At 34.6% G+C, this 26,335-nt stretch overlaps 1 protein-coding gene across 4 annotated transcripts in view; it reads left to right on the forward strand.

Annotated features, from left to right (window-relative positions):
• The window catches only part of Pgant9 (polypeptide N-acetylgalactosaminyltransferase 9), a 151,470-nt gene that overhangs the window by 114,952 nt on the left and 10,183 nt on the right, over positions 1 to 26,335 (forward strand). For 3 of the 4 annotated variants that reach the window (XM_089729031.1, XM_089729030.1, XM_089729032.1), the window contains exon 2: positions 25,572 to 25,616. The exons of the other annotated variant lie outside the window; for it this stretch is intronic. The gene's annotated coding sequence lies outside the window, so the exon portion shown is untranslated. The remainder of the gene's footprint in view (positions 1 to 25,571; positions 25,617 to 26,335) is intronic. 4 annotated transcript variants of the gene reach the window in all.

A 26,335-nucleotide genomic window follows, 5' to 3' on the forward strand; every position in this document is an offset into this window, starting at 1 on the left:
GGATCCATCAGATCCAATAACCTTTGCATTAGATGCCTTCAGCTCTAATACTAGGGGCAGGCTTAGGGACCCCGGTAACCGTACTCGTCGAACTCGACAAAGAGGTCGACGTGCAACCTAACCCATGCATCAGCCCGCTGAGTTTCTCGCCGGATCTTCTCAGCGGGTCGCGATTCCGATCCGGTAGTAGATTCATTCGCGAAACAATTGCTCTTGAGTTGTTAGGTCTCCTTCGGAGGCGCTCGGGCAGTTGTTAGCAAATCCCACCCCTCTTGGCTGAGCCTTTGCTCGCCCACCTGTCCTGGTGAAACTGGAAAGGCCTTCGGGCCACCAGTAAACTTTCAATCATAAAAAAAAAAAAAAAAAAGTAGAGTAGCTACCATCCTAATACAAATAAGCACGTCGGGGCTAACGTCTTGATCAAAATAAAATATATTACCTATAAATTTTAAGCAATGTCAGAATCGTGATCCACACATCCGGAGGCTACATCACTAAGACAAGGTCGTGTTTCCTTTGCGTTCGAGACTTCCATTAAAATTACATCATCACACATTATTTAAGGAGTATGTGTGTCGTTTTTTTTTTCATTTAATTGTGAGTTAAGGTTATTTTAGTTAATTGCTCATTTTTCATCTGACAGTGAAATTGGCGTGTAAAGACGTCGAATAGAAATTTGATGTACAACCCTCTTTATTATTAAGTAAATTCGAAAGTTTTGGTAGCTGAAATATAAACAGACAAGAATATAGAAGAAAAAAAAACGTGTCGCATTTAAATATCAATCTTGTAGTCGGGCAGGGAACGTAGGTACATACGTCACGTATCAGTAACGTATCACAGAAATGTGTGGTCCGACGTGATCAGCCTTACTCGATTCGACTAAGAAATTTATGAAAGTCTTATCGATTTTTTTCGGGACGTCAGCTGTTGAATCGGTGAAGTACAAACGTAATAAATTCTGATGTAGGGTAAGCTAAGCTATAGTATTATCGACGACCTAAAATAATGATGTGACCGTTATTTTGACTTAAAAAATCGAGTAAGTGTAATGACGTTCCAATTTATTTTTAAATATATTTTCTCATAGATGTCGGAAGTCGTTGTGGCCTAAAAGATAAAACGTCAGTACACTCGTATCGAGCGATGCGACTGTGTTCGAATCCCGCAGGCAGGTACTAATTTTTGTAATGAAATACGTACTTAAAAAATGTTCGTGAATTGTTTTCACGGTAAAAAACGAACATCGTGTGATAAAAATCAAACGTATATAAACCTCAAAAATATTATAATGTACGTAATAACTGTTGGTAGTTCGTCTTGTGAGCCCGCTCAGATAGGTACCAGTTACCCTGTCTATTTTTGCCTTAACGCAGTTGTGAGTTTCGAATTAAAGGGCGTAGCAGCTATTGTACTGTATAATCTGAGACTTAGAACTCTCATGTCTCAAACTGGGTGGTGACAACGTTTACGTGGTTGACGTCTATGAGTTCCGGTAAGCAATTAACAGCGGATGCGCCGTGAGCTCTTACACCCAAATAAGAAAAAAAAAACCCTTTACGAGCAATAACAATTATAAAACAGCTACATACTTTTGGAATAATTGATTAAGAAACAAATATATAAAATTTTGATTTCGTTCAATAAATAGTTCGATCGGATCGCGTTATACTCAGCTCGTTGTGAAGCGGCGAAATCGAATTTTTAATACTACCCTACCTATGTGTCGGCACTATAAATTTGTACTGGGATTCTCGGGGACCGATCCCGAAGTGCTAGTATCGACCGTACAAGCTGGAATACGTCCAACTTGTTCACGTTAATGTAAAGAAAAGATACGAATACCTATTAATGCGATATTGTTTTATTTTAAATATTATAACTTAAATTCTATCACAGTCAGCATTCCTAATAATACCTATGTGTTATAGTGTGTCTAATTTTACGTAGTATGGTATATGTAATACTTTAGTTTTTAAATGATAGATTGAGGTATATCTTGTATTCTGGATTGTCACTTTTGATTCTAATCGTGGTTTGTAGTTGGAAGAGCTAAAGCAATTTGAGTAGGTTGTATATATTCTGAAAGTACCGGAATGGCACGCAAATGTACTGATTCCTTGTTACCTCGCGTGAGTGACAATGTTGTTCAAAATCTCTTCGTTTATGAGTATTTTTAATACCTACGCTTTTATTAGCTTCAGACATATATAGGTTAGTATGTTAGTATGTAACGGAATCTTTAAACATGATTTTGAACCCCCTTCAAAACGTCGGATTAACTTGAAATTTTGTATACCTACTTATTAAGGACCGATGGCAATTCAGTATAAATAAAAAATTGAAATTCATCCATAAATGAAAAAAAAAAAAAGGTTTAAGAAAACAAACAAAATACGCTTTTATAGAAAATCCAACTAAAAAATAGAAAAAAAATTTTACTAAATTTGAATTAAAAATAGTGTAAGAAAAAATGATTTTATTGTAAAAAAAGCGTGGGGTACATGGTATCATTAGTTATAGATATCTTATGAACAGATATGAGTAGAAGGGCTATTTTGATCATATCCTGAAAAGCACTCCACTTTTAAACTATTATTTATAAGTAAGACAAAGCGTACCTTAACGCGTTCGTTGCACTGGTGATGGTTCAGTTCATGCGGTACCCACTTACAACGTTGCTTACATTGCAAATTTGACGCTGATGGGCAAATATTATGGTTTTAATGCTAACGTTAAAAGCTGCTGCTAACTCGGCGGTAGATCGAGTATCGTCAGCTTTTCCTATCGCCTTTAATTCGTCATTGTAGGCTTTAGTTTTAGGGCGACTATATTATTATAGTTATTTTTTTAGATCAATATTTCCATTTCGGACGCGCTCAAACCAATAATCAGTCGTGCATTCGTTAATAGTGTTCACTTTGTACACGTGATTAATGTTGTGAGCCGTTTGTCGTGATTGTATCTAAATTGATGAAAAAGTTACAAATGTAATGAAAACAAAACGTTAATCAATAGAAAAGTGGTGAATTAGAAAAATATTTTTTTCATATTGTTTGTAATAAAATTCAATTGAATTTAGAATTTATAGCCATACATAAATTACGTAACTATAAATTGGCCATTATTACAAATCGGCAACTTCTTAGTTAAAGACCTATTATAATTCATTTTTTTGAAGCTATTCAAATTATAGTCTTTATTACACATACATACACACATAACTTTATACGTGTGTATGTCTGTACACATCTGTAACAGTTGAAAACAGTCTATAAATATACGAAAATTTTGATTTGATTGGTAATTCACTATTCGAAAAAAATAAGGAACTCGTAAAACATGATTGAAAGAAATGCGAGAACATGATTTACAGTGTATTTTGTATTTGTTGTTGTTAATTGAGAAGGTGTTGTTGTTGTTGTAATAGCTTAGAAAAGCTTACATTACGTAATATTCCAAAATACCAATGTCAATCTGATTCAATCTTGCATGATTTAATAAATATGGGCTCCAGTAATCAATTAACATGAAGCGTGCCGTAAAATTGTTCCTGGATCTAAGCATTAAAAAAACACGAAAGTTCAATTTTAAAATTAAAACACAATATTATTCTTGTGGATATTTTATTAGATACAATATCTGCATAATTATTATGATAAACCAAGAAATTTCAGGTCTCTTCAGATTAATATTATAATTATCTTTCTTTACAAGTTAGAGAAAAATACTGAGTAGGTACGATGTGTTATTTCATTTAAACTCAGTGAACTATTTCAGTCTTCAACTTTTTAATTTAGGTATGTCAATTTAGTAACTTGATAGTTATGATTGTATCAGTGGCGTTTTCGATTTGTTACTTTTTTTTTACTTAGTTTCTTGTATTCGCAACGTTATCACGTATTTGTTTCGCTTCGAATTAATTCCTCGCTCGCAGTGGTCCAGATGTTTCGGGAACGTCGAGGAACACACGCCGGGCTTCTAAATTAATAACACGAGCGTAATTCAGATTACGAGACTTGTGTAACATTTTGTTCTGTGGAATTGGTTGGAACTGTTGAGGTTTTCAATAAAAGGAGACCAGTAGTGTTCTTAGACAATTATATTAATGGAGAGAGAAAGAAGGAACCATGACAGACAGATTACAATAGGAACTACGTCTGTTTTTGTGAGGTTGAAACTGACTAAAGCAACTACATCGACTTATTGACCAACGTATGTTTTGACCTTGATACTTGAAATTTATTTGGAATATTCTGCGTGTCTGATGATGAGTAGGGAGGGAGATTATAAAACGTGTATGCAGCTCTAGATGAGTTTTGCGAAAGAAAAATCTGCGTTTCCCCACCTTGTCTGATTCTGATCCAGTATTCAGTTATTCCGCGGGATGTATCTGTACCATCTGACATCTATCTATCTAACTGTTATCTAGATGAGGTTCGGACAAATCATCGATTTGTTCATAAAAAAAAGGCTTCCTCTAGTTTTACCGGTGATAGGTTTAAACTCGCATAGGACTGTGGTTTGAACGGTGGAACCATTGTTATAAAATACAATTGAGAACCCGAACTCATGTATCAAAATGGTAGCCTTAACGTTTTGATGTTAATTAGCCTCGCTAATTACTTAACATTAGCTGATCCGTGAACTCGTTTGCCCACTAAAACTAGAAGAAGAAAAAACTTACTAACGCTGAGATAATTAATATCTTTAAATCGCTAAAGTAAAGTAAAATATATAGATTTACTTTTTTAGGGCCGAAATTGCGCATTGCGTTGTATCGTAAAGTTCTAGTTTGGGCCAGCAACAAAAGTGCTAGAGTAAAAAATCTTTTTTCATTTCTCAGTCGAAAAAGAAACTTGCGTGTGTTAATTCGGTAATTAGTTTCGAAAGCCGGAAATGAAACGGTCGTACAAATCAAAATACCTGTAAGGTCTTATCAATTTTATAAAAGCATGACATGTTTCCGTAATTACTACCTACCTAATAGAATTCAGGCTTTGGATCTAAATAAATTGTTATGTATGTATTGTATGTTGTTACGAAAGTGGTAATAAATATTTTTAATAAGAAGTTCAAAGACAATGTTGGAGTCGATAGTTTACAATTTGGCTTAGAAAGGAAATATAAATAAAATAGTAAAAAGTGATCAATCCGCCGAGTTTTGTACACCAGTCCTTTTGTGTTCTATGTTTTTTTTTAAACCATTGCAAATTCTATCTTTAAATAAATCTTTTTTATTTCAGTAAATCCTAATGACGACAATATCTGTCCCAAAATTTCATTAATAACATTATTTTAGAAGAACGAAGCGAAAGTCGCTTGATATGAAAATCACATAAACATAATTCATACCCGTCTGGAAACGCCTCAAAGCAGTCGAAAAGAAGGGAAGTGCTTACGTCGACGCCGTTTGATTTATACCCCTCGCAGCTATTCAGTATGAACTTAGTAGCTGAGGCAGCCTCCGGTCCTTATATTAGCTTCGAGAACCATAAGGCGTTGTACCAGTGCTTTATGCGAATGCAACGTTTGAGGGTTTAACGACTGAAGTCTTAATGAATTTAGATTTTTTTTTTATTGCTTAGCTGTGTGGACGAGCTCACAGCCCACCTTATGTTAAGTGGTTACTGGAGCCCATAGACATCTACAACGTAAATGCGCCACACACCTTGAGATATAGTTCTAAGGTCTCAGTATAGTCACAACGGCTGCCCCACCCTTCAAACCGAAATGCATTACTGCTTCACGGCAGAAATAGGCGGGGCGGTGGTACCTACCCGTGCGGACTCACAAGAGGTCCTACCACCAGTAATTACGCAAATTATAATTTTGCGGGTTTGATTTTTATTGCACGATGTCATTCCTTCACCGTGGAAGTCAATTGTGAACATTTGTTGAGTACGTATTTCATTAGAAAAATTGGTACCCGCCAGCGGGATTCGAACACTGGTGCACCGCTCGATACGAATGCACCGGACGTCTTATCCTTTAGGCCACGACGACTTCGATTGAATTAGATTGAAGATTTCTCGTTTTTTGGCACATGTGTATTTTATTTTCTTTTTGTCCTGTTTAGAAATTATCTTCTGTGAGAACATTATTACTGAATGTATGAACAATATATTTTTGGTTTATTACGTTTAGAAATACTGATCTTTGAGGATTTGTAATTTTTTAGCACTGTGTTTCTTATTATTATATCGTCTTTCCTGAAATTATCTTCTATGAAAGCTTTACTAAATGTCTGTATAATGATTTTTTGTTTTTTAAGTTTCGAAATTCTGATTTGAAATAAGCCATTCGTGTCAAAATCCATTGGAAAACGTTGCTCTAACAATGCACCGGTTTTTTTCTGTTGAGCATTATTGAGCATTATTTCGAACCTTTGTGTCTTTTTGAGCGACATTAACTTCCTACATTGGTGCTCATTTTGGGAATTGAAGCAAATTCAAAATATTCTTTCGTTATGATCAAAGTCAACTGATTATGAAATGAAAAATGAAATCCTAAAACACGGTAGGGATTGAAATATAACGAAAACGACAACAACTTGACACGCTATGACATTCTTCACAGCTATAAATGAACTATGCAGATTTTTCTCATTATGCTAACGACGCGAATGGAGGGATTTTTCTTTTTTTTTCCTCTAGTGAATAAATCACATTATTTTGAAATGTCAACATTATCAGCTTCTTACGTCCCCTTTTGTGATGTGCGACTCAATGATATAAATGTTTGTCATTTATCTCAATGCGCTGTTGAAGTTCATTAGGTCCAATTGAATTAAGTAAATTACTGGATGGTTTGAAGACTCATTCATCATCAGATTCATTTATTTTGGCAATCTCTGTTTATTTCTCATTTTTGGTCGACCTGTAATATTTGCTCTGTCAGTTGTGGTCCTAGATTAAGGACTTAGCACAAATATCAAATAAAAACTTTATTTTTCTGAATGTCTTCAATGCGATCTGATAAAAAAGTCCATATTAAATAGGTTTTAAGAAAGGCATAGGTGTTTTTGATAAATCGTAAATTTTCGGACGAATTGCAACCCACAGAGGTGATCCGGCGAGAAACTCAGTGGGTTGTGTTTTTTTTATTGCCTTTGTAGGCAGACTAGCATACGGCCCACCTGATGGTTTGTGTTCACCGTCGCTCATGGACGTCAGCAATGCCAGGGGCAGAGCCAAGCCGCTGCCTAAGAAGCTGCCGCTGTCTATATCTATTATGATCACTGATAGATGAGTAGGGGAATGTGATTGAAACGATCTTTGTCCTTTTCTTACTCCTTCTTTTTACAAGTTTCTTGTGATTCTGCGAAGTGCAATTGCAATCTTTGAAACATTTTGAAATTTACAGGTACGGAATCTCTGTAGCGATCCACTCAGTCCGCCTCATTAATTCGTTCTTGACCGCAGCAGAGCGAGTTAATGAGCGGATTTCTTTTTACTCAAGAACTTTCTTTTCAATGATTTCTAGCCTTAAATTTTTCTAGTATAATCGATGAACCATGAGTATGAGATTTATTCATGAAATAATATTTCAGATGGCAACAATTTCAAAATACAAACTTTAAAAAAAGTGGTAAATAATTATTTCATGGTCATGAACCAATCGCTGATTGAGTGAGTATTGCTTTTCGAAATGTATTGTAAATCTTAATAAAGATATTAGTTATATTATTGGAGATAAAAAAAAAACTGAAACAAATTTATATCTATTATTTTGAAATGGGTTATCTCAATATAATTTCTAACATAATATGTTTACTTGTAATTTTATTGAAGTATGTCTTAAGCATCCTAAGGTATTTTTATATACCTTTGGAGTGTGTTCAGATTCCCATAATGGAAAAGGATTCAACTTGCAAGAGGAGGTATAAAAGTTCCATGAAGTAATTTAACGAGCTTTCCGAACTGCAGGTGAAGCTTGAAGAGCTTTTATTACAACTGTGCCGGTTCCCGTGTGTGTGTCTTCGACTCGTGAAACTTATTTTGGCTTTCTGCTATATTAAAGGATAATTAATTAAATTCCATTATTTGATTATAAAAGATCCCTTAGAAGCATATATATGTATGTATATTAATATATTAGTTCATAACGAATATATAGTTTTTGAAGTGAAAACTTCTTTAGAATCGTTGTGATTTCAAACCGGATGCAACGGAAAAAACGACAGGTAAGAGACACAAATACATAAATGTGTAGGATGAAGCCAGCAAAGAATGAGACAGAAATATACATACTATTTAATACAGCGCCATCTGTGAGATTTTTTAATACTAACGTGTGTATGAAAGCTCTTGTAGTGAATTTTAATTTAGGATTATACGTGAAATTAAAATATCAATTCACAGAGGGCGTTACCTTACAATTATTTACTAATGACAAAATTTTACATATACTTAAGACGTTTAGGATAATTGTATTTTAATTTTGGAAGGTTTCACTTCTACCACGTGTGAATTGCACACATTTTGTTTTTTTTTTTCAAGCGATTTTATTTATTTGTTGCTTAGATGGGTAGACGAGTTCACAGCCTACCTGGTGTTAAGTGGTTACTGGAGCCCATAGACATTTACGATGTAAATGCGCCACCCACCTTGAGATATAAGTTCTAAGGTCCCAATATAGTTACAACGGCTGCCCCACCCTTCAAAACGAAATGCATTACTGTTTCACGGCAGAAATAGGCAGGGCGGTGGTACCTACCCGCGCGGACTCACAAGAGGTCCTACGACCAGTAAAAATGTGGTTGTGTTTGGACATTCTAAAATATAATTTGACTTCGAAATATTTACAGTACCAACGTTTACAAATATTCATCAGTACATATATTTCAGCTCCCCGAGAGTTATTAATCCGAAGTTAAGTCAATTAGGCACCCAGTATCCCTTATTAAGAGGCGGATACATACGGATATGAACTGGTTCGGGAAGCGTCGGGTCGGAAACTAAAATCGCAGCGCGGTCGGTTCCCTAGGTCTAATGGGCCCCGGGAATAACGAGGAACGACGAGCACACTCGACGCTCGATGTCGGAGCGAACGCCAGCCACGTACCGAAACGAGTTGTGTATGTCAAGGGTCTTACGAGACCGAACCTTAAGTGGATTTTCGACCTAACGGGTTGACTTATACGCCGTTTTAATGCTATGGGCAAATAGAGAACAAAGAGATTCAAACGAATTGTCCACGGACGATATACCGTACCGATCCTTGGCAAGGTCAAAGAACATTATATTGTTTGGCACGAAGTTCCTTATGGGACGATGCGGAGGGGTACCCCAACCGATAAAAAACGTCCGTAACGTAAGATTTTTATTAGTAATGCACACAGTGTACGACTTAACTTTGTAATAACGTACAAAAAATAACATTTTTTTTTTATCATTCATTGACCACGATCTCAGAGCGTTCGTTTGCGCAATAAACTAACTCTTATGCAAACAACCGTGAATGAAGTGTACCACAATAAGTTCGCCCGTTACCGAATGACCGTTGGTTGTTGCGAAACCTCCGCTTTTATTTTCTTTATACCTCGAATAGAACTTAAAATTAATATTTTTATAATAAGGAACTTCGTTCTTATCCGGTGTCCCACGACACCACACATATTTTTATAGACTGCTCGAGATTGACGTTTAAATAATAGGTGAACTATTTTTTCAACTGAGATCAAAACGAATATAAATGACACCGAAAAAAGAAAATGTGTCGACAGAAAAATATCATTAAACATTTCAATAAAGGCTCCCGGTGGATGGCATTTCTTTTTTTTTGCCATTAATTCGCCTATTGTGAGTGACGTTGGCCGATAAGCGACGGATTTAATCAATTGACATGAACGAGGTCGGGACCGAATTTGAAAATGGTGGTCTCAATTCTGTTAGGCCCCTCACTCATTACTGTAGATATTATTGGCGATTGTAATAGTAACCCTCGATTTTAATCACTGATAAACGTAATAGAACTGTCCGGCATGAACATGTGACACCCAATAATAGGGATAACTTATTGGAAGGAAGGGGATATTGTTATGATTGGTGGTTATGGTAGTTGGATGATTAATACTACAGGGCCTATTAATGACCCGAGGTTGTTATTTCCAATAATATTGCTAAAAATATTAATCTTGTCTACAAATACAGGCACAAATCGCTCATTAGATATGGCCTAAAGCCATTATAAAATATTCTACTATATTTTTCCCGAGATCTTTTCTATGATAATCTTTTCCTTCCGTAGTTGAAATAACAGTTCGTTGCGTTTGAACTAGAGCAAATGTATGGGCAATAAAAGCAGGATATCAACACTTAGCCTATTCAATGGGCTTATTCAGTTTCGAAATAGCTGGCTTCTCTTCTATTTATGGTTATAAAATGCACTCTTCCTCACAAAGTAGTAGTTTCTTTTATAAAATTGTCTTTAGTAATGTTTTTATGTATTAACTTTGTGTCGAATTGATAGAGCTCAAAATATGCTAAGTTTCAAAAACTTAATCGAACCTATATTCATCAAAATATTTTTAGTAATTTTGTCTTTCGGTTCTGTTTGAATATATTTCTTAACTTCGATGGATCATCGCTCGCTCCATCTGATATGTAGGAGTCATTGGCGGCGTCTCATGTTTAAAACAATAGGAATTCCGATGTCCATTTTGAAAACTAGGATTTAAGTCACAATCGCAACGTTTGGACAACTGCCCCACGTTTCAAGCTGAAACTCATGCTGCCTATGCTGGAGAAGGAGTAATTTAGTAATTGTAATCTGAATTATTTTTGAATAGACTTTTGTGATTAAGATCCTTTAACTACCCAATTTCGCTACAGAGATAACGATCCACATTAGATCGCCTAAGTACATTATCGTAATTACAATGTATTGATACTTTTTTTTTACTGTAAAATAATGACTACTCTAGCTTAGCTCGAGTTGTCGTACTACAAATAACAAACACCTACTTGTTACTGAAGCAGTTAGTGGCAGCAATTTGTGGTAAGCTTACCCCACTAAGCTGATTGCATTACTATGAAACCTTTAAATGGATGTAGATATCTGTTTCCATGCATTTTAAAAATATTTGTTACTAGCTGACCCGGGCAGACTTTGTAGTGCCTCAGTCGATAAATAAAAGACCAAACCTTTCGTATAAAATAAACTTAAAACAAACAAAGAGGAATCCGTCCGACGGGGGGACACATCAAAGGAAAAACAAAATTGTTATTTTTATTTGATTCCGAGCATTTTCATATTTATCTTCCTTTTAAACCTTCTCTGGACTTCCACAAATAATTCAAGACCAACATTGGCCAAATCGGTCTAGCGGCACTCGAGTTTTAGCGAGACTAACGAACAGCAATTCATTTTTATATATATAAGATATAAGATAAGATTAATTTAAAAAACACGAAAAGTTGAAACGAAATTCTGGTTGTTTATTTTATATGTTTAATTCATTCTCTACCAAGAATTGTTAGCGTTACTCACAGTTTAATTTTGTCAATTTTAGAGGAGTTCTTTTTCAGTTTTAACACCAGATTTTCTATTACTTTTCAGTTATTAATGAGTACGAATTAATTTAGCAAAGTATGTGCCTCTGTTAACATCGTGATACAATTATGCGAGCGCGTTAACGATTTTGTCAATTACTTTTTCTAATGAAACACGTACTTAACAAATGTTCACGATTGACTTCCACGGTGAAGGAATAGCATCGTGTAATAAAAATCAAAGCCGCAAAATTATAATTTGCGTAATCACTGGTGGTAGGACCTCTTGTGAGTCCGCACGGGTAGGTACCACCACCCCGCCAATTTGTGCCGTGAAGCCGTAATGCGTTTCGGTTTGAAGGGTGGGGTAGCCGTTGTAACTATACTGAGACCTTAGAACTTATATCTCAAGGCGGGTGGCGCATTTACATTGTAGATGTCTATGGGCTCCAGTAACCACTTAAAACCAGGTGGGCTGTGAGCTCGTCCACCCATCTAAGCAATAAAAAAAAACTTGTATAAATAATCGTATCTGCAATACATACTCGTGGTTTGAACATCGTGAATTTATTACTTGTTTCAAAAAATGGAACGTATTGATAAAGCAGCGATTGTTACGTTCAAATATTACTCCCATGTGGACTGTTGGCTACGGTAGAATGAATTATTTTCGTTGGTCTGCTAGTAAACGGGCTCTCGTGATTTTTTATACGGTACTGCTAATTTGGGTTTTTAGTTTATTGTTAGTTTTTTTTTTGTTTCTGGAGTTTTATAGACAAAAAAAACGCTTCGGAGCACAACTGATATTTGTGAAGGTTCTTTTTTTTCATTGCTTAGATGGGTGCACGAGCTCACAGCCCACCTGATGTTAAGTGGTTACTGGAGCCCATAGACATCTACAACGTAAATGCGCCACCTACCTTGAGATAAGTTCTAAGGTCTCAAGTATAGTTACAACGGCTGCCCCACTCTTCAAGTCGAAACGCATTACTTCTTCACGACAGAAATAGGCAGGGTGGTGGTACCTACCCGTGCGGACTCACAAGAGGTCCTACCACCAGTAAAAATACCCTCATAGAACGGTAGAAAACTACATCTTCGTCAATTTTCTTGTTTGAGCTTCGTTACTGAATCTTCAAGCATTGGACATTTTAGAAGAGAAAACAATTCAGTTCTTTAAGTCCTTCAAGCTCACGTCAGTATTCCCAAGCTCCTACTGGAATACTATAAGGTCCTATAGATTATTCGAAGGTCCTGCTTACCACTTTGCCACTTGAGTCTAATCGAGGTTTAAGTCCTACCTTATCTTCCATTTCTAAAAATGTGTATCAGCTAGTTCTGGATTCTGAAGCAGCTGGTAATAATTGACTAATTGCCTGAACAGACATTTCTGAAAGTTTGCCTTTACTTGTTTATATTTGAATAATTTTCATGTCTGTATAGTTGTCGGATAAACAAGTGAGTTGCTTTGTAACACAAATATTGTTCTCAAGCATAAAGTTGTATTAATTTCCCTAGAGATTAAAGGGTTAGAATATAGCCGTATCTGTATTATAAATTAGAAAAAGTTACATTGTTATTACATTGTTTTGTTTTAAGTCGATGTACTAAGTTTTGGCTGCATCAGCCTCTTGTAATAATTTTTAAAACTAAGCTTATAGTAAACTATATTATTGTTGTTGTAAATAAACTTGTTTCATAAATATAATATAAATAATAATAATCATAAAAACTTGGAACTAATCTGGATAGTTTTATAATTAATGTGTGTACATATATGATATAATAAAATATATTTCCGGCTTTTAACTACAAATTAATATGTGACTATGCTTCCGCTTGTAACTATGATTATTCCAAGCTCTTCATATTAAGCTCGATGATAATTTATATATACACATATGTATTTATATATTTATAAAATTCGATGTATATATGTACATATGTTCCCTATAGACTCCGAAACGGCTGGATCGATTTCGATGAACTTTTCAGGCCTTCATCTTCAAATTGACCTATCTGGTGATCCTCCTTGAAGAGGTCGGAGATCAAAGTCAAATCAAAGAATATTCAGCCAAGGCGAACTGGGTTGAGCTTGTAGTTAAAAGCTATATAAACTTCCATTTCACGGCATTTATGATGATGTAATATTAATGGAAGTCTCAAACATTAAAAATCCGTGGCCTTGTCATGGCCGTGTGGTCTCCCGACGTGTGCATCACGATCCGCACGTTGTTCGTTTAAAGATATTTGTATTTAAAGGTGCCAATACAAGAAGGTAGCAAATTTTTTTTATTACTAAGATGGTTGGACGAGCTCACAGCCCACCTGGTGTTAAGTGGTTACTGAAGCCCATAGACATCTATAACGTAAATGCGGCACCCACCTTGAGATAAAGTTCTCAGTATAGTTACAACGGCTACCCCACCCTTCAAACCGAAACGCATTACTGCTTCACGGAAGAAATAGGCAGGGTGGTGGTACCTACTCGTGCGGACTCATAAGAGGTCCTACCACCAGTAAGTGAACGATAAGTAAATGACTTGATTGTTTTTAAAATGGTTTTACTGACCTGTTTTTCTAACCTTGTTTTTACCTAGTTTTTTCTTTCCAATGTATGTCAAAAGAAAACTCATTAAAATTTATCAAATTAAGCCTGATTATCATCATTATAATATAATTAATATTACGCAATTTTACTCAATTAGCATGAAAATAATAATATTTAGATAATAATATGTTAAGCGTATTAAAAAATAAAATAAACATATATCTTTACGATATAAACCACTTATTTAATTTTCACTATTACTTTGTTCTAAATCATGTTCTGTATGAATTTAATTAATAATATTCAATTATAATTAATTATTATGTTAGATTTTAAAATTAATATTTTACCTAGGATAATAGATAAGCTTTTGAAAAGAATATCTATTTAAATCACTGGAACCCTCATTTCATGACCACAGCTGCTTCTAAATATATTACTTAATTTTTATATTGTTTTAAAATTAAGTTACTTTTTGTAATATATCAAGACATGCTTATTGATGCCGTAAAATTTAAAAAGGACCTTGACATTTGTATATTGTTAAAAATTTCAAATGTTAAAACGCTATGTTATTTCAAGCCGTGGCCTCTTACTTTATACGCAATAATGTCATCATTATAGTGGTACGCGTATCTTAAAGTGCATGTGAAAATATTTACATGATGCATACACTACATTTTGATAGTATTTGCCAGCATTTTTTTTGAAGTTTTGCTGCGAATTATATAATGTCTTATAAACCAAAAGATGCGTATTGAACTTTAAATATCGTAATAGTCCTGTCCAACAGTCTAATAATTGGGTATTTAATCTTGCAAAATCATATAATAATCATTATCCTGCCCTTCTCCCAGTCACCTGGGGTCGGCGCAACATGTTTTCTCCTTCCATACTCTTCTATCATATACCATTTCTTCGCTCACTCCCCTCCTACCCATATCGTCTTTCACACAATCCATCCATTTCTTCTTAGGTCTACCTCTTCCTCTAAATCCTTCCACATTCATAGTTAATACTCTCTTAACAACTTCATTTTCATTCCGTCTCATCACATGTCCATACCATCCCAAACGTGCACTCCTCAGCTTCTCTGTCACAGGTGCCACTTTCAGAATCTCTCTCACAAAATTATATAATAATAATAATAAATAATAATAAAAATCATTTATTGCCTTTCACATCATAAAATGAAATACAAATAAAAGAAAAGGAAAAAAAAAGAGAAAAAGGCAAACGGAGGTGGCTCAGCTATTGCTGTTCAAGGTTGATAAATCGAACAGCGCTGATTTTCAGTCACCCCCGTTTCCCTTTGGTTCTTTGCGGGAACGAAGACTCGGTACGTGTGTACATACTTAGAATATGGTATAAATTAGTAAAATTTGTAAATTATAAAAAATTAAGAAAAAAACAAAACAAAAATCAAATTAAATGGTGAACCCGAAAACAAAACTAAAAATTTAAGAAAAAAACAAAACAAAAAAAAAACTTTCATAAAAGGAAGTTTTCACAAGCAAGGATTACAATGAGTTTGTGGTATATTTTTGATTGTTTTTTTTTTTTAAACTCTCTTTTGATAATGAAGAATTATGATGATATTGTTCTTCTTCTTCTTTGCGTTATCTGCTTTTTTCATCTAAATGATTTTTTAAAAATATAATATTATATAAAACTTTTTTGTTGACATTTGAATTATATTCACGATATGAAATGACGAAATTGAGTGATTTAACATTAATTAATTAAAAGTTATTTTAATTTAAATAATTGATTCAATTAATAAAAAATGTTTACGATATACGAACAACATGATAGAACTAATGTGATTTTCTTGTTGTTTTGGCGTATCAATGATTCATAGCCTTATGTCGGTAAGAAGTTATATTAAAAAAATAAATACTGAATACTGTTTTGTACTGCAGAGTCGCAAGCGGCGTGTCGACCTGTCTGAGTCATGGGAAATAATATAAAATCGGTGCGCGGTCGTGAATTGTTTTAGAGAAGCTCATGTGTTTAATTATTCTTGTTTAATTTTAGATAATTGCTTAGTGATTTGAGTATGTGATATGTTTGTATATATCCAATAATTTCTTTGTGAGAATTTGATTCAGATTTAATGAATTTTAGATAAGAAAACGATTTTGTTTCAATAGATTTACATTCAAATTGTCTGTATAACTAAGATGATTTTTATTTTGAAATTATTGCTTTATTTTTACTTTTTACAATTATTTCCTTTAAGTATGAGTGATATTTAATTTCCGCCCTAGAAGAGCACTAGTTGGTATTATTTTAAATAATCGCAATGTTGGATCTGATTTGATCAAATCTTATCTTATCTTATACCTTTAAACGAGCAATTCTTGTATATATGTATATAATCTGAATCTCGGAAACGGCTCCAACGATTTTCATAAAATTTAGTATACAGGAGATTTCGGGGGCGATAAATCGATCTAGCTACGATTTATTTTCAGAAAATGTTGTTTTAATCGTGTTTTCAATAATCAACTCTTCCCGATATCTATTGGCGAATAATAATACTATTTTTCTTAATTGCGGGCAACTAACCGCTTTAAAGATACAAAAAGATGGCGTTATCAAAAAAAAAAAACGTCATCGTCTAGTATACTGTAATTAAATCTAATAAAGCGATTGTGGAACGTGTTTGCAGAGACCTGATTTTTTCCTGACCTGAGGTCATCATCTAGTTGATTTCAGAGTGGCTTTTATAGAATAAAATAAATAGTACCGTGTGTCTCATTTCGTATTGATAAGTTGAAAACTTTTCATTCGTTCGCTGTGGGATCGGGAGCGCCGATATAAACGAGTAAACACTGTTTCAATTTATAAAACGCCTGTTTGTGAAACCACATAAAACTGGAATGGACCCGACGAAAAATATGGCTTCATTAACTTGCATAGCAATGAATATGTTTTACGGGAGTTGGAACAATACAGCTGGTTTGTAGTTCATTTTTTTTTTATTAACTGGAGAACAAACTGTATATGAAAATTTTGTATTAATTAAATTGTCTCTTTGAATTTCTTTCTTTATTACCTTACTTTCTACATTACCTTACTCATATATTGGTTTTTGTTAACTTGTGTAATAGTGTGAGGACAAACTGTATATGAAAATTGTATTAATTGAAATATTTTATTGTCTCTGTGAATTTCTTTCTTCATTACCTTACTCATATATTGGTTTTTGTTAACTTGTGTGTTACAATGGTAATACAGTTACGTAGTAATGTGAATTTATGATGGTCATCAGGAAATTTTGTTACACTTTTTTTAATCCTACATCTCATATTTTATATACATATGTATAAATAATATGAATATAATATATACAATATCGGATATAGTTATAAATAAGTTACCACTTCTTTTCGTGAGTCTGAATTAGGAGATAAAAGTTTATAAAGTCTGTCCTACGTGAGCGAAACGATTAACGGAAAGCTAGTTAGATCAAAAAATCTACACAGGAAAAATAATCTCATTACCGTCAGGTTTTGCGCATGTTTTGTCCGCTGTGGATACAAATACACATTTCTACTCGTCTAGACTGGATTTGCTTGACTCTATACAATTTTATTTTATGTGCATTTCTTTTGTTCGCATATTTTTGTTTTAGAGTGCTCGAATGATTTAAATTTGGGTTGATGATTCTAAACTATAGATAGGGCTTCCCGTTTAATATAATGCTGTAATCAATTTCCTCGTTAATTGAAAATATTTAGGTTTCTGTTAGACCATAGCTTTGTACTGTATAGAGGGGTACTCTTATAATTAATTACTCTAGTAATTAGAAACCGCTTTGTTATTTCTTAAGTTTTCGGTAGAGGTTGAAGATTCATGCAACATGCTACCACTAATTAAAATTAACTACTTAAAATTGGATGTTACATTGAGAATCCATTTAAATGATTGCAGTAATGCGTTTCGGTTTGAAGGGTGGGGCAGCCGTTGTAACTATACTTGAGTCCTTAGAACTTATATCTCAAGGTGGGTGGCGCATTTACGTTGTGGATGTCAATGGGCTCCAGTAACCACTTAACACCAGGAGGGCTGTGAGCTCGTCCACCCATATAAGCAATAAAAAAAAAGAAAGCGTTTTACCACAATTCTTTTGATATTTGATTTACCTAGCACGCTTAATTAACTATCTGGATAGGTTAAGCAATTGATATAAAAAAAACATCACTAACTTATCAATACAATACTGGTTTACAAGATTAATAAAAACGTAAAGTATGACGAGTTACACCGATGCTTTGAAGCCTTGCGAATGACATTGGTTAAGCTCTGTGTGGAAGTTTCTCAGCACGGGAAGGTCGATGAACTTTGACCGGTTAGCTTCTTTACCTTATTTTTGTAGTCTTTAATAGTACTTTATTTCCAAAGCTTTCTTGGTGCCAATTGAAAGTATCGAGGTATTCTTCAACAACATTACGTACGAAATGAGTTGATTTTTTAAACCTTTTTTCCGCTTTAATGAGAAATCAGAAATATTTTTATTTTCTTACCAGAAAAAACATTGATTTGGGATCATCCTATATATTAAATAGAAAATATCATTCAAGATTTCGTTTGACATTTTGTGATAGAACAATAATTCATGCTTTGTTTAAACAAAAGATGGAAGTATCTCCTTAAGATAAACGAAACGCGTTTTTTGACGAAAATATTTTTCGTGTTTACCTCCAAGTGCAGTTATATTATGTATTCAAGATATTCCAAAGTATGGCCCAGTTCATAATGCGGGTAAATTGTTTTTTTTTTCAGTTCTCACTAGTTATGAAATCAAGAATAGTAACGAATAATAAATGTAATGTAATGTAATGAAAAAGAAGAATAATGTACTTTTAAATAGATTTCAATAAATTTTAGATTTCAATAGAATGAGATTACTGGTTATAATGTCATTTATTTCCAGTGTTCGTTAACTAAGCCATATAATATTTAGTTTAAACATAGCTTATAAATAGTTTTGATGTTTGAATTAGATAAATAACCATAAAATTCGGTGATTTGACTTCAGGTACATGTAATGTGTGTACGTATTATAAACACAACGTGATATTTTTTTATTTTTTTATTAAAAAAATGAAAAGCGTTTATAACATTTTAAAATATGTATTATACTAAAGGACCTGCTCAAACTTCGTTGTGACTATTGCTAATTGCATGAAAAACATCGATCTGTCGAATCTATGACGAATAATGACGCACGTCTCGTCTCTTAAGTTCGTGGAACTGTGACATTAATCATCCCGAGAGTTCCGACAATAGCTGTACTAAATTTCATCACAGTGGGCATTTTTTTTTGGCCAGTAGGAAATCACCGGACTTCCGCCCTCCACTGAGGATGGAGGGTGGGGCATGTCGGAGTTGAACTGACAATCTCCTGTCGCTCAACAATCTATGTCCGAAACTCGTAGGAGACCGAGCTCATGAAAAGGCAAAAGGGGAAAAGTGAAGTGTTTAGTGCGAAGCACATCTATTCCATCACCTTCCCACTCAGGACGCCGGACCGGCGGTCGTCGGCGCCAGATCGCCAGCCCTCTCGGTCGGCAGGCTATCCGAAGCCCACCTAGATGACGCCGGTTAGAGTGGGTATCACAATGCGATAAAATACTTAAGAACGCATAAAAGACAAACATTGATATTCATTTATTTAAATAGATTGATCTGGTAAATTAATATTTTTTTGTATTTTTACAATTTACAAAATTTTTACAATTTTACAATTACAACAAACAATTTTACAATTGTGGATTGGAAGAGTCTTATGTCCAGCAGTGGACGACTGTGGGCTGTTGATGATGATAATGATGATTGTATTTTTAGTGCAGTAAAGTGTAATATTTTTTTTAATGGAAAACACGGAGAGTTTTTGAAATGATAAATTACCGCGAAACCAAAGTTTCAATTGGGGTGACTTATTTTGCGTAATTAAGTTTTGGTTCTTCGTTGAATTCAAATGTATTTTCATCTCGAAAGTCCCTTGACGTTTTCCTTTGAAAAAATATGTAAGAATATAATCAGAGATTTCGTATTTTCCGTGATTACATTCATCTTGGTATCAGGCAGGAAGCTTTATCGATACGATAAAAGGTAAAATGAAGCATTCCCAAGGGATATTTCCAAATTAGAGCATTTTATCCTCGTTCTAAAGGAAATCTCGCTCGATTCTTCGCATCTGACGTATACTTTTTATATTACTACTCCAGAGATGAAGTAATTGGTTTATTATCTTGACAGATCTGACGGAAGGTCCATTACTCGATAACATTTTTTTTTAATTCACGTCAGTATTATTATTCATCCTTCAAATTGTAACAAAATCTGGTAATATAAAAAAATTAGTCAAACGGATGCTTTTTCTTGATTTTTTTATATTCGAAATTAATTTATTCCCACACTAAAATGTTTTATAGTGTAATAAATAAATACGAGTAAATCTATTTTTTAATATGATTTATTTCGTTTTGGATGTGTAGAGTCAGCCGTTTCTTTTACCAGAAGAACCAAGTGAGAACCATTTTACCTTTTGCCTGAGTACTATCTCTGGTGAGGATAGATGAGCAGATCACTTTATGATGGTTACCACCGTCGATGGATACCAAACATGACAGTACTCTCCTTTATTTTTTGTTTGAAAGGAAATGACAAATGATTAGCGGTTTTATAATTTAATACATTAATTGGTATGGTGCTGCTAATTATTAGTATTCGCGTAATTATACATAATATATACATATACACAAATGAAAGAAAAAGTAACAAAAATTAAGTTACTTAGTGATTTTTCGCACGGGAAACAAATGAAAAATAACAATGCATAAAAAATTTACAATACACAAAAATATTATAAAGTGATTTTACTTTTAAATCTGCTATCGTAACCAACTAAATAACGTCATATTAACTTCTTATTTTTTATTGCTTAGATGGATGGACGAGCTCACAGCCCACCTGGTATTAAGTGGTTACTGGAGCCCATAGACATCTACAACGTAAATGCGCCACCCACCTCGCGATATAAGTTCTAAGATCTCAGTATAGTTACAATGGCTACCCCACCCATCGAACCGAAACGCATTACTGCTTCACGGCGGAAATAGGCGGGGTGGTGGTACCTACCCGTGTGGACTCCCAAGAGGTCCTACCACCAGTAAAATAACTAGTATCACACAAGATTAAATCCATTTTCGGCTATTAGTCTTTGAATATGTCACTTGTTTTACAATATAGTAAAATGACCGAACAGCTTGTACGGTAAAAAGTAGCAAAACAAACTTACAACAAAGGCGCAATCATTAATTTTCTAGCTTAATTTATTAGCTAAGGTGAGCAGTTAAGTCCGACACGGCATTAATGACGTTCTTCACCTTGAGAACCATTCGTAATCGTGCTAATACTCTGGTAGAGTTTGTCCGTGGGAGATATGTTAATTTTTAACGGTATCACTCTGCCGATACTTTGATTTAAACAGCACAATGGTCATTGCCACGAAAAGAAGCGCGGTGATTGATATTCAAATTATTGTTAGTTTTTTTTATATTTTAAACTAAGATCTCAAGTATAGTTACAACGGCTGCCCCGCCCTTCAAACCGAAGCACATTACTGCTTCACGGCAGAAATAGGCAGGGTGGTGGTACCTACCCGTGGTGCGGACTCACAAGAGGTCCTGCCACCAGTAATTAAGCAAATTATAATTTGCGGGTTTGATTTTTATTACACGACGTTATGCCTTCACCGTGGAAGTCAATCGTAAACATTTGTTGAGTACGTATTTCATTAGAAAAATTGGTACCCGCCTAGATTCGAACGCCGGTGCATCGCTCAATACGAATGCACCGGACGTCTTATCCTGTAGGCCATGACGACGGCAAAACCAAACTTGACCAGTGATCTACCAAAATTAATGTTCCATAAAAAAAGACATATACACAGAGCTCAGCTATGTCAAAATGGTTTTGTTCAGACCATAATTCATTCGAACTGTCGGTCGGGTGTAATCTCTCGCTTAGTGGGCGGAGTGTGTCGCGCCACCGGATCCCGGTTAGGTCACGGTTACTGTACGTACTCGTTTATAAAACCGCAGTTAATATTTTATTATATTTATTATATTTTATTTTATTATAAATTATAATTTAGTAAATTGCATATTCATTTATTGTAACGTTAGTAAATAAAGTTATAAAATAAAGTTATCATCTCGTTTGTCTAAATATTAGTGACGATAGGAATTCAATTTTTACTCGTAAAAGGTCGTATCTTGTTCAAAGATATTCGCCAGTTACATGTAGCGTATAAAGGAAACCACTACCACATCATGAATTATAAGATATATTGAAACATAACGTCAAAATCTCTGAAATACAGTGAAGGGCAGTCATTACTGGCGGTAGGATCTCTTGTGAGTCCGCGCGGGTAGGTACTACCACCCTGCCTATTTGTGCCGTGAAGCAGTAATGCGTTTCGGTTTGAAGGGTGGGGCAGCCGTTGTAACTATACTTGAGATCTTAGTTTAAAATATAAAAAAAACTAACAATAATTTGAAAAAGCCTTATTAAAGTATCTCGTATTACGGTGCTATTGAGAGGTGGAAAGTTTTGGAAATTCAAAATTTTAGATCTTCGTATAAACTTTAGACGTAAATTAGATTGGACAACATAACAAATTGGGCTGGCTGAGCGACAAATTTCAATTAAATTGGATAATTTTCCACTAGCTTCAAAATAATTTTGAATTCCCCGGTCTTCCAAACCCTCAAGTTTACTTTTATGGTGTAACAGTGGGTGATGGCATTTACGTTTTAGATGTCTATGGGCTCCGGTAACCACCTCACACCAGGTGGGCCGTGAGCTCGTCCGCCCACCTAAGGAATAAAAATATACATATATTAAATATACATTTATATTTATAATTAATCCTTTCGAGTCATTATTTTTATTTGCTGACAACAGAAATCCACTGTGATATCAAAGCACGAACAGATGCAAAATATTTCAAACGGTAAATGGTAGTCAGTTGGCTCTGCGTTGTGACACAGTCGTTGCTGTTTTTAATTAAAATTGTTCTTTGTAATGCGAGCATCACGGGAAACGCAGTCTTGTTTCGTTCGTTGGGAGGACCATTAAAATTTACATTGCGAAGTTGTTGCACAAACATAAGGCTTGTGTGTTTTTAGAGAACAGTCCTTGCTTTGTAAAGCACACATCGCAAAGAAAATACAGCGATATTAAGCTGTTTTTCGATTTTTTGTTGTTTTGTTCATAAATAATATGATTGAATGTATTCATGTATTTTTATGTAAATTCTATCCGTGCTCTAAAAATATAAAAATGTTACGAATGTTTCTTAAATACTTTATAAAATTTAAATGCCTTTTGTAATGGCTTAAATCGCGAAAGCAGCTCATAAATTCGTCTCCGGCGGATTTTGGCTGGATTATTTTTAAAATTGAGGAATTTCTTTTCGGTAAAAACGGAATTTTTACATCCGGTCGTGGTTAATTTAACCTACTTTCCTCGTGGCTGTAATGTTTTCAAAGGCTTGTTTCGGAGGTCGAAGACTTATTAGAAGTTCAAAACCACTTTTACGCTAAATTTTTTTTAACAAGAAGCTAAAGTTAATGAAATTTACATATTGAAATGAATAAACTATTAAAAGTTACTACTAACTATTTATTTAGTTAAAATATGATTAAGAATCACGAGGATGAGATCTTGGAATGATACGCAAAAAGCCTTTTTAAATAATTTAAGATGAAATGAAAAATAAAAATGTACACACATGGCTTACATGGTAAACACGTAAGGGCTATGCTCATAGTGTTTCCTTCAGTTTAGAAATATTTGATTTTAGTTTTGAACAGTAGACATGCCCTGATCCCACAAGGTATAAGCCGCTAAATGACTTAGACAGCAAGAGATCAATGTCGCCCGACATGACACACAGAATAGTTAGTTTCCGTTGGAATGACGTTTTGTAATGCCGACGTTCATAACCTTCCTTTTAACTTTGAGACGATTCTTGATATAAAATCTGGACCTACAGATAGGTATATAAAAACCGTTCGCCGTGAAGACCATGATATAAACCACCAGTTTTTCTAATGAAATACGTAGGTACGTAACAAAAACGTTCACGATTGGCTTCCACGGTGAAGGAATAACATCGTGTCATAAAAACCAAACCCGCAAAATAATTTGCGTAACTCCTATAGGTAGGATTTTTTGTGTGTCCGCACGGATAGGTACCACCACCCTGCTTATACCACCACCCTGCCTATCTCTGCCGTGAAGCAGTAATGCGTTTGGGTTTGAAGGGTGGGGCAGCCGTTGTAGCTATACTGAGATATTAGAACTCATATTTCAAGGTGGGTGGCGGCATTTACGTTGTAGATGTCTATGGGCTCCGGTAACCACATAACACCATGTGTGCTGTGAGCTCGTCCAACCATCTATGCAATAAAATAAAATTTAAAAAAAGACGGGTAATAAAACTAATGATTTTTGGCGATTGATACGAATGGCAATGATTGTGTACTATTAAAATCCTACCGCAATTTACAATTAAAATTTTTCGGGTTTTCGCTTCAAATCGTTCACTAAACATGAACAAACTTGATACTTGATTGTGATCTAATCTATGCAACTCGACGACCACGGGTTTATTCTGTATCTTGTTGGGAATTCTACTCTTGCCATCCAATTTCTTCAAAGAAGTCAATTAGCCGTCTGATATGGCTGACGACCTCGGGATGCTGTGAAATGTTGTCCGGTCAATGCTTGCATACTAGTAGGACGTAGGCTGCTCTCCTATCTATCTATACTAACATTTCATTAGTAACTCATATGGATGATTAGTAAAGCGATCGTGCCTGATTAGGGCTGCCATCAGTAGTTATACCTTTTTTAGTTAAATTAAACCTCGGAAGAGTCTTTAGTCATTAACCTGTGGGAAGGCTTCGCTAAATTGTTTGCAATCTCTGAGTTCAATCCGATAGCAATTGGCTTTTTGTTTGCTATCTGTCTGAATATCAACATACATTGGAGTCGTCTTGGCTTAACGGATTTTACGCTTGCTGTTACTCATGGTAGGAATGGCTTCCCCGATGAAGAAGTTTTGATTTGCGTAATTACAATTGAAACCTAAAATTCAAATCCAATGGTGGATGGCGGACATTCACGTATCAAGTTTTGCAAACGAGATTAATAAAGGCCGTTATTGAATATCGACCAAAACCGAAACGAAGTTTACAGATAATTTACACACGACAATAAGTACGAGAAACGAATAGCAGGTAATTTCGCAGAAAGTGCCCTAACAAATTTACGGCGATAGTCGTCTAAGATATTCGGACAGACCGTCGTTTAGTGTTATTTACGTTAAATCTGAAGCCGTAAAGATTTTATCCGATTTATTGGCTTTTATCTCTTCGACGATTCCGTTTTGCAGGTGTAATTTGATTTTTGAAATAGTTCTTTTTTCTTCTTTGTTGCAGGCTTCGTTAACCCGAAAAACAACAGTCTGAGGTGTTCGTCTTGAGGTGAGTGCTGATAGAGATTATTTTAGAAAAAAAAAATGTGTTAGAAGTTTTAACCTTACCTTCGTTATCTTTGATACAAAGATTTGATTGATTAAACTATGCGAGGGACTCAAGTTTATTGAAAAAAGTTCGAGGCTAATCTAAAAGGTTATATTTAATGGATTCTTCTTCTGTATAGACTTGAAACATTGCTTGGGCAAAGCCTCTTTTGATTAATGAAAAAATTACCATGTCAAATTAATTAACAGATATGTAGTACGCATATTGTTGTAAATCAGTGTTACAACCATTAGGTATTGTAACTGTAATACAAATTAAAAAACAAGCTTATTGCAATAGTTCTTTTTTTTGGCAACTCACACACATTTATCTGGTCCCAAATTAGAATTTCCAGTACTATGAGAACTAGAGATATAAATACTTATATGCTAAATCTATTAACCCACGACTCTCGACCCAGCAATCAAGGGCACTAATTACTGCATCGTCAAGTGCACTTTAGTAGTGTACATTGACAAAATGAAATGGACATAATGATATCGATCGATCGATAAAATAAACAAATAATCCGCACATATCGATAAAAAAATAAAACCTTTTCTAAATTTGGTCGTTTCTGGGACGTCTTTAAAGTAACGTTTGAGTTCTTGAATTCTAAAACGGGTATTTCTCGATGTGACGACGGTATATTATAACAGTAAAACGACAATTTTTAATAG

Source organism: Bombyx mandarina, chromosome 08 (genome assembly GCF_030267445.1).
Source record: "Bombyx mandarina strain Sakado chromosome 08, ASM3026744v2".
Taxonomy (NCBI): Eukaryota; Metazoa; Arthropoda; class Insecta; order Lepidoptera; family Bombycidae; genus Bombyx; species Bombyx mandarina.